At 42.4% G+C, this 6,676-nt stretch overlaps 1 non-coding gene across 1 annotated transcript; it reads left to right on the top strand.

Annotated features, from left to right (window-relative positions):
- Nucleotides 1-934: 934 nt before the first annotated feature.
- Nucleotides 935-1,041, top strand: LOC141593379 (small nucleolar RNA R71). Its single transcript, XR_012521467.1, has one exon. It is a non-coding gene; the product is annotated as a small nucleolar RNA R71 (small nucleolar RNA).
- The last annotated feature ends 5,635 nt before the right edge of the window (nt 1,042-6,676 follow it).

The raw sequence follows: 6,676 nt of genomic DNA, 5'->3' as shown, positions 1-6,676 counted from the left end.
TCGATGGGTATGTCGATCGATCGATCGATATACCCGCCGATCGTCTTTTTCTTGCTATTATTCATTCTGACCTTCTTCTTACTTGGTTCCGCCTCATCTTTTTCAGTGAAATCCTCGACCATAGCGGGCCCCTCAAGGGTGGACCCACTCCTCAAAGTAATAGCATTAAGGGTCTCCTATTGATCCGTATGCGACGGTAAATTTCCCGGAGCTCGAGTTGCACTTTTGCTAGCCAATTGAGCGATTTGGCTCTCCAACATTTTCATCCCGGCCTCTCTAGCTTGAGACTCTTTCAGCAACAAATTTTTCAATTCGGCAAAATCGCAGGCTTGGGACTGTTGCTGCTGCTGCGAAATATACGGAGGCTTTTGGTACGGCTGCTGCTGTTCCTACGAGGGGGCACATAATTCTGCTGTTGCTGCTGCTGTGGAGGTGGAGTCGGATTTAGGACATTTTGGCTACTCCGCCTCAAATTCGGATGGACATTCGGCTCAAAATAAGTGTTTGTCTGCCTATAATGTTGAAAAGCAGCACAAGACTCATAGGAAATCTTTGCGGTTATGCAAACATGTCCTTCTCCTCCACATCTCTTGCAGAAGAAAGGACCGTCTGAAACAGCATTCATATGATAGATCCCTCCTTTTGAATCTCCTCCCAACTCGTACTTATCAAATCTCGCCGTAAGAGCCTCTAATGAAGCTACAGAAGGGGATTCAGCACTTCTCCTCTGATTTCCCCTGGAATTTCCATACTCAGCTTTATGGGTGGCCAAATCATCAATAATTTTCCACCCCTTAGTTTCTCCAACATTCACCAGGATCGTAACCAAAAAAAAACATTCTCCTGGAATCTACCATTAGCTGCCGCATCCAGGATAGCCCTCTGATCGTCATAAAGCCCATTATAAAATTGATTGCATAGGCTCCATTTCTCGAACCCATGATGTGGAATAGTTCGCACCGGCTTCTTGAAACGGACCCACGCCTCATGAAAATTCTCATCAGGACCCTGTTTAAAGCTCGTGATCTGAGCTCTAATGGCATTGGTCTTCGAGGCAGAGAAATATTTCTTGTAGAATGCTAGGGCCAGCGAATTGCAATCAGTGATCCCGTTAGCAGCTTGATCCAGGTCTCGGTACCACTCCCTTGCAGCATCACGAAGAGAGAATATGAACATCGTCTCCTTCACCTGGTTCTGGGTCACACCGGTTGGTGGGGGTATGGAACAGCAATAATCAATGAATGTCTTCATATGTTTAGCTGCATCTTCATTTGCACCTCCTCCGAATTGGTTTCTCTCAACCAAGTTGATATAGGACGGTTTTGGCTCGAAGTTCCTGTCCGTCCCTGGTAATGCGAATCCCTTATAGAGATTCTCAGCTGTCGGCTCAGAGTGACTAGCTATATTTGCTTCTTCAGCCATGTCTAGAGATGTGACAGTCTCTGCTAAAGAAGTAGAAATAGGTGACGAAGGTGGATCCTCCTCAAACAACTCGTTCTCGTAGTAACTAGACAGAGTACTCAGCTCTTCCTCTGTCGGCAATACTCTAGATGATCGTCTCAACTCACGCAAAGTCTTCTCAATCTCAGGATTGAACGGTAGTAGTTCACCTCCCTGTGACATGCGCATAAGAAGAAACTACAAGTAGAATATGAGAATAGTTTAAGGAACAGATGTCCCTTAAACTAAGAAAAAGACTAAAAATAGAAACAACTAAAAATTTTAAACAATTGCCTCCCCGGCAACGGCGCCAAAATTTGATGCCTGTCGTTGTATGCACCAAAAATAATATTTATAATTCCAACTACAACTATAGATAGCGGTAGCAGGGTCGAACCACAGAGAGGCGAATGCAATTATTAGTCGTCTGATTTTAGTCTAAAGTAACCAATGTGAGGGGGTGTTTGTTTTGAGTTGGTCTATACTAATGGCAATGAAATTAAAAGAAAATTAAAGAAATGTATGAAATCAAATAATAAAAGGGTGCTAAGATGGTCGGTTCACTATAGTTTCGGCGGCAGTGTCCTAGGTAAGTCTGAAATAAACACATGAGACGGGAAAATAAGAAGTCCTCTCGATCCATTCTTACAGGTACCATCTTTCGATCTCGCTACAGGTCCCTAATATCACTAATGCTTACTTTCGTCCCGAAAAGTGATTCAAAAGGCTAACTTAACTCATCTTTCGATCTCATTAATCTAGTCGTCTTAATTAGGTAGGCTATCTCCCTTCCCTATCTTTCGATCTTTATTGGGTCGGTCAATTCCTAAACATTCAACTAGTCGCGTGCACTCGATTCGTCAAACAAAGCAATTAAATTAATTAAAACGAAGCTAATCTCACGTGGCCAGTCGATCGACCAGGGAACCCAGTCGATCGACCATGCCGCGATTTCAGGTCATACTATTCTAATGCCGCCTACGCTATAGATTCCCTACATCCTAGCACATGGGGCTTTGGGAAAACTATTCTAGCAATTTCTAATCTATGAACGAACAAAGTAACGAAACTGAACTAAAGAACAGAAAAATACCGAATGGAAGCAGGACTAAAGATCAAAACCGGGTGCGGAAAACAAACTTTTATTGACGGAAAATATTCTAAGCTATTAACCCTAATGAATTTTATGTTAATCTAGAAACTGAATGAAAACTTGATAATGTCAGGTTATGTTATATAGGAATATAACGTAACACTTATTCCTAAACCTAATATACAATGGGCTTTTGAATTCTCGTTCTATTCCTTTAATTTGCGCGTCAGCTCGTATGATGGTCGATCGACCATGCAGGGCAGTCGATCGACTGGTCTGCACTGAACAGTAGCTTCTGTAAGTCGCGCTCTGGTCGATCGACTATGGAGGTCAGTCGATCGACTGGAGTAGCTGGTACTTGGCTTCTAAATTCTTCATAAAGTTGTCTTTCAGGCCTCGAAATGCGCACCAAGTTCATTCCTTGTGTAAATTCCTCATGTCAAATGCAATGCCTAGTACTCGGGGATGGATCTGGCTCAATTTCTACTCATTTCCGCATAAATCTGCAATATTACATAAAAATACGAAAGTAGACGAAATGGGGCAAATAGTAGCATAAACTACATAATTGAGCTCTGAAATGCGTGTATAATAGGGTGTAAAACATCATATTTAGGACACGCATCAACTAGTTTAAGGGTAAGTCTTGGGTGCAATCTATGGAGTGGCTTCTATACTTGGGAGTCTTTGGAGGATCATCCAACACATTAAGCTCAAGAACAAGTGAAGGAAGGTGACCTTACTTGTGCCCCATATTTCGAACCATCTTCCAATGTAAGGGACATTGTTTTTCTCATAAATCTTTATTTTGTTATGCATGCACTCGATCTAAAGAACAAATAATTAAGAAGTTAATTAGTTCACTATTAGAGGAGTCTAATAAGAGGGAAATAAGCCTAACACAAACCTCTCAACTCCAGGAGCCACACAAATGGCCATCACCCTGTCCTACGAATCTACAACACAAGAAGTCATCACGGTAGTTGACGATTTTGTTCAACAGATTATCCATCTGGAATCCGAAATCCTTTGCTTGAAGGAGCTCAACACTATCAATGGCGTTTGGGCCGACGATAACGAAGATGTTTACCTCAAAGATAATACCTTGGTCAAAACTGTGGAGGATCTTAACGTAGATCATCTTACTCGATCTGATCGCCCATATCAAAATGTCACTTCAGTGCAAACAAATAGTTCAGCCACTAATGGGATAGTGACATCTCCACCAGAGAACAATGAAGATTCGATCACTGACCACCTAATGAAACAACTACAGAAGACAAAGGCTGATCTTTCAGTCTGGCAACTAGTTGCTAGCTCATTTCCACATCACCAAGCTTTGCTACAAGCACTGGCTAAACTCAACATAGCACACGACTCTACTCCAGACGAGGTGGTCAACCTAGTCCTCCAGGACTCAACCAAGCTGAGTAACCCAATTACTTTCTCAGATGAAGATTTGCCTTCTTTTGGCATCACTCACAATCTAGACTTGTACATCACGGTCACATGTCTCAAAAAGAATGTACCCATGACACTAGTAGATGATGGCTCCACAGTCAACGTCATACCACTGAAAACAACTTACAAGCTAGGCATAAAAGTGTCAGATTGCACCTCGACTAATCAAGGTACGGTGTTCGCGCATACGATGGGACGCGACACAAAGTGATAGGTCTCATCACTCTTACTATATCCACTGGACCAATCGAAAGAAAGGTCAATTTCCAGATAGTGGACATCGAGGCATCCTTTAACATACTTCTAGGAAGACCATGGATTTACGCTTCCAAAGCTGTGACATCCACACTTCATCAAAAGATAAAAATCCCTTTAGATGGATGGATAGTGACGATCACTTCATCACCTATCAAAGCAGTAATTGAGAAAATGTCTAGCAATCAAGTCGAATCAGATCCGGCGCACGAGATAGGAGGATTTCAGATCATCAATCTTATAGAAAGCAATTTGGCTCCTATATACTTTAACCCATACTCTAACCGAGTGGTCAACCACATACTCAAATCCCAGGGATATTTCCCAGGAATGCCACTAAACCCTATTCGAAGCAACACCTTCCCACCATTTAAAGAAGGCCACTCCCACAAGATACCATTAGGATTGGGATACGAACCTACAATATCAGAAGCTTTCGAAATACTCGCTCAAGTTCACGATCTCAAGCATCGAGGAATCTAAATGCGATCATATCACCCTACACTAAATGGATACTTCGTCCAGGAAGGGGACCATGAATCTTTTCACGGGTTTCCTGAACCTTGGATGTTCAAAGGAAATAAGCTAGCTGGAATTGAAGTATTCCATGATTGCTATTTCATTCCTTAAGAAACGGTTCTTACCGTAATAAATCGTCTGACACCTTGTCTCGACGAACAAGTTGTTAGCCTTTTATTCGGAGAAGATCGATTCGTTAAAGCAGCCCAAGATGAGATTGTTACCATGATACTTTGGGATGACCATTTCAACCCCGCAGTGCTCATCACAGATGCAAACCCAGCCAATCAGTAGAAAGGATCGAGAAAATCAATTAAATGGACCAATAACCAAGGAAGGCTCTTCAAGCTCATAACTGGAGAAGCAGAGATGTTCAAAGGAGACCCAGAAGATGACGAATTCGAATCTGAGTTAGAGTCGGAGTTAGAAACTGAGTCCTAGTCTAGGGAAGTCGTTAGAGAGTCTCCTCATGTTGTCACTCCTCATCCCATCGTCTCTCCTAGTTTAGCATTATCTATTAACAGTAGCTCGGGGAATGCCCTAGCCACTGTCCCTTTACCGCCACTGACTACCATGCAGATGGCTTCTTTGTTTCAGCTATTTTCAAACATTAATATGAATAAATCTGATTCAGCTTACTCTTCGTGTTATCTTGATTTCAATTCTGTTTACGATGATACTGAGGATGATCCTGACCCAGACTTAATCGAACTACCTTCTCACATAATTAAAGAAATACTAGAGGAGGGGAAAGGGGCACCGGTTATAGAGAACGCTGAACGTATCAACATAGGGACAGATTTAGAACCCCTAGAACTTAGGATAGGGACAACCCTAGACCCAAATAAAGAGCTCGCTTCATCGTCATTTTTCACGAATTCAAAGACATTATTACTTGGTCTTACAAGGATATGCCAAGAATAGACAGGGACATTGCAGAACATCGAATCCCAATAAAGCTGGGTTTTAAACCCGTAAAGCAGAAACTTTGCCGAATGAGAACAGAATGGGTTCTTAAGATTAAGGAGGAGGTGGACAAGCAATTCAAATTTGGGTTCGTCAAAGTTTCCGAGTACTCAGACTGGGTGGCTAACATAGTCCCTGTACCCAAAAAAGGATGGGAGAATCCGGGGTTGTGTTGATTTCAGAGATCTAAACAAGGCCAGTCTAAAACACGATTTCCCACTCCCACACATTGACATACTAGTGGATAATACAGCGGAACACGCACTCCTCTCTTTTATGGATGGATATGCGGGATATAATCAAATCAAAATGGCTAAAGAAGATATGCATAAAACGGCGTTTGTCACTCAGTGGGGTACCTATTGCTACACCGTTATGCCGTTTGGATTAATCAATGCTGGAGCGACATATCAATGCGTCGCGGCTACCATGTTACATGACATGATGCATAAAGAAGTAGAGGTATATGTAGATGACATGATCGTCAAATCCAAGGATAGGCAAAATCACATCGCTAACCTTCGCAAGTTCTTTCTCAGATTGCGCAAGTACAACATAAGACTTAATCCTCATAAATGCGCATTCGGAGTCACATCCGACAAGCTATTGGGATATGTAGTCAGTAAGAGGGGAATAGATATTGATCCATCGAAGATCAAGGCTCTAATCAAGATGCCACAGCCGCAGACAGAAAAGGAAGTTCGAGAGTTCCTGGGCAAGGTACAGTACATAAGTCGTTTCATTTCAAAGCTCACTATGATCTGCGAACCCATATTCAAAAAGCTCAAGAAAACGGACCAAACCATGTAGGACGACGATTGTCAAAAGGCATTTGACAGAATCAAGGAGATATTGGCCAAGCCACCTGTTTTGATGCCACCGCAGAAAGATCAACCTCTGTCTTTGTACCTCACAATCACAGAAACAGCCATGGGGGCTATG

Source organism: Silene latifolia, chromosome 7 (genome assembly GCF_048544455.1).
Source record: "Silene latifolia isolate original U9 population chromosome 7, ASM4854445v1, whole genome shotgun sequence".
NCBI classification, from domain to species: domain Eukaryota; kingdom Viridiplantae; phylum Streptophyta; class Magnoliopsida; order Caryophyllales; family Caryophyllaceae; genus Silene; species Silene latifolia.
The sequence above is the reverse complement of the archived record's forward strand: the minus strand, read 5'-3'. Positions and strand labels throughout refer to the sequence as shown.